The sequence below is a fragment of the Corythoichthys intestinalis genome, chromosome 2 (genome assembly GCF_030265065.1).
Source record: "Corythoichthys intestinalis isolate RoL2023-P3 chromosome 2, ASM3026506v1, whole genome shotgun sequence".
NCBI lineage: Eukaryota > Metazoa > Chordata > Actinopteri > Syngnathiformes > Syngnathidae > Corythoichthys > Corythoichthys intestinalis.
This window is the reverse complement of record NC_080396.1, coordinates 72,880,038-72,883,768: the sequence shown is the minus strand read 5'-3', so window position 1 is coordinate 72,883,768 and position 3,731 is coordinate 72,880,038.

Genomic DNA, 3,731 nt, shown 5'->3' with positions numbered 1-3,731 from the left:
AGAAAGTTTAGCCGACAGCGCCCTCCAGAGGAGATGAATAAATCTTATTATTGTGATGATGCGTTGCAAAGCATGTTATTCATCTTTTTTTCCCGTCCAATTTTCCTAGTCCACACACTTTGACCAGTTCTCACTGTTCCAACCTTGAAACGTCGCAAAAATAAACGTGGGGAAGGTTCTCAGTCGATTTCGAACCCTAACGCTTGCGACAAAAATGCGTGTTTTTGACAAAAAACAACAACAACAAACAAACAAACAAACAAAACACACACACACACAAAAAAACAACAACAGATTCATTTCCAATTTCAAACTTTATCTCGTCCTATATTATTTTTTTATCCAATTCATATCACCAAAATTGTATTATTTTAACAACATAATTTACCCAAACATTCTCATTTATTTTCAATGGTTCCATTAATTTCTAATGGGGAAAAACGACCCGATATTAACAAAAAGTGACACGAAAAATTCCCAAAAATATACAGGAAGTGACTTAGAAATTCCCTAAAATCAACATAAAATTATCCAAAATTTACTGGAAGTGAACCCGAAAAGATCCAATAACAACAGGAAATTATCCAAAATTTAAAGCAACACTAAGTAACTTTTCAACCTTTATAAAATGTTTTCATAACATTTGTGACAATATGTCGACTGACAACTAGTGGGTGCTTGAGCACCTGCCCCTTTGCCCACAGCGCCCCTTTTGACTGTTTTTTTTTTTTTTTTGTGTGTGCATATGTGTGTACTGGCCGACTGTGCAGGCATGTCACCGAGTACTTTACTTGAACACCGAAAACACCTTTAAAATAAAGAAATACATTTTTAAAGCCGTTTGTGGGCCGCTAAGCAGGCACATAAACCCCCGCCTCCCGCACGCTGTTCCTCTGTGACCTGGGTGTGTGGTGAGGAGTTTGAGGACATCTGGTTGTTGGAAAAAAACAGTGTTACCCTATTAAACTGTGTTTGAGCAAATACTGGAGTGAAAATTCTTACACCAAGTTTATTGAGGGGATTTTATAAAAATAATAATATGTAATTTTCTCTTATGCAGTTTTCTACCTTAATAATGAATAACCCCCCCCCCCCCCAAAGCTATTTCGACCGTGTGTCTCTTCTCTCTATGGGCAACTATATTTGTCCGTTGTCTTCACAACGTTATCTAGAAAGTTACACATCTTTACGTTCACTAATAATGAAATAATAGTTTTGAAGAAACTGCTCATGGTGGCTCAGTGAACATCCAATTTGGTTTGTTCTCAGATGAACAACGAGTAAGGAAGTTTTTATATAGAGGTTGAAGGAAGAAAAGAGGCAAAGGCAAGGCAAGGCAAATTTATTTATATAGCACAATTCAACACAAGGCAATTCAAAGTGCTTTACATCACATGAAGATCATAAAAATCACGTTTAAGACAATCAAAATCGGAAATAAAATTATACATAAAAATCGCATTTAATAACAAATAGAATAAAAATAAATAAATAAAATAAAAATAAAACAAAAACTACTACTACTAATAATAATTGAAATCAGCAATGGAGATAAGCCCAAGAGGAATAGGAAGCAAGTAGATTGAAATATATAGACAGTTATGGATATGCAGTGCTAAACAAAAGCGTTTTTAGCCCTGATTTAAAAGAGCTAACAGTTTGAGCATACTTCAGACGTTCAGGTAACTTGTTCCAGAGGTGAGGAGCATAATAACTAAATGCTGCCTCACCCTGCTTGGTTCTTGTTCTTGGAACATGCAGAAGACCGGTTCCAGATGACCTTAGGGGTCTAGATGTCTCATAGGAATCTAAAAAATCAAGCATGTATTTTGGTCCAAGGCCATTAAGTGTTTTGTAGACGAGCAGTAGTATTTTATAGTCTATCCTTTGACTCACTGGAAGCCAGTGTAGCGATTTCAAAACTGGTGTAATGTGGTCCGGCTTCCTTGTATTTGTGAGGACTCTGGCTGCAGCATTCTGTACTAGCTGCAGCTTCCTGACTGATTTTTTATCAAGACCCGTAAATATATCGTTGCAATAGTCCAATCTTCTGAAAATGAATGCATGCATAAGTTTTTCCATGTCTTGTTGAGTCAAAAGCCCCTTAATTCCGGTTATATTTTTTAGGTGGTAATAAGCGGATTTAGTGACGGACTTTAGATGGCTATCAAATTTTAGGTCTGAGTCAATAATGACGCCAAGGTTTCTGACTTGATTTGAAGCTGTAAGTGACATTGAGCTAAGTTGCCTGCTTATCTTTGACCTTTCCTTTTTTGGCCCCAAAATGATCACCTCTGTCTTCTCCACATTTAACTGGAGAAAATTCTGGCACATCCATTCATTGATTTGATAAATGCATTTACTCAGGGAGACTAGGGGACTATAATCATGTGGGGACACAGAAATGTACAGTTGTGTGTCATCTGCATAGGCGTGAAAGGAGATGTCATACTGTTCCATTATCTCAGCTAAGAGAAGCATATAGATGTTAAATAAGAGTGGTCCAAGAATTGACCCTTGAGGGACTCCACACGTGAATTTGGTTCGTTCTGACTGATGGTTTCCGATTGACACAAAGAAATCCCTATCATGTAAATAGGATGTGAACCACTGAAGTATAGTGTCAGTAAGCCCTACCAACTGTTCCAATCTGCTGAGTAGTATGTTGTGATCAACCGTGTCGAATGAGGCGCTGAGATCCAATAGTAACAGAACAGATGATTTGCCTGCATCAGTATTCCGACGAATATCATTTAGGACTTTGATAAGCACGGTCTCGGTGCTGTGTTGTGGCCGAAATCCAGACTGAAATGAGTTAAAAAGATTGTTTTGCATCATAAAAGTCTGGATCTGTTCGAACACAACCCTTTCGATAATTTTCCCCAGGAATGTCAGATTTGATATTGGCCTGTAATTACTAATGGTTGAGGCATCCAGATTAGGTTTTTATAGGAGAGGTTTTATTACTGCAGTTTTTAAAGTCTGTGGAAACTCTTCTGTTTGGAGAGAAGTATTTATAATCTGAAGTATGTCTGGGGCTATGCAATGAAAAACAGTTTTGAAAAAGTTTGAAGGAAGGATGTCAAGGCAGCATGTTGTGGGCTTTAATTTTGACACAATTTCTGTTAAAGTGGCATAGTCCAAGAGGCTAAACTGTCTAAGATTGACGTGGGGGACATTTTGGGAGGCATTTAGTGTAACAATTGTTAATCTGGAGTTGCACACAGTCTGTCTAATCTTTAGTACTTTGTGTGTAAAGAATGCTGCGAAATCATTAGAGGACACCTCAGATGCCAATTCCTGAGGTATTGATGCTTGTGGGTTTGTCAGTTTGTCAACAACAGAAAATAGTGTGCAAGTATTGTTTGTGTTTCTACTAATGATCTCTGAAAAATATTACTGTCTAGCATTTTTCAGTTCCTGGTTGTATTTGCGAAGACTCTCTTTGTAGATATCATAAAAAACTAGGAGTTTGTTTTTTCGCCATTTGCGTTCTGCTCGTCTACAATCTTGCTTTTGTTTTCAAGCTAGTGTGGCATTTCTCCAGGGTGACCTCTTCTTTCTTGACAAAGTTTTTGTCTTAATCGGGGCAATAGTGTCTACTACAGTCATCACGCTGGAACTGAAACTATTTACAAGTTCTTCCACTGGAGCTGTTGCAGGGGTTAATGGTGAGGCATAGGCCTGTGTGAATAACGCACAAGTGTTATCACTTATGTAACGCTTCCTAA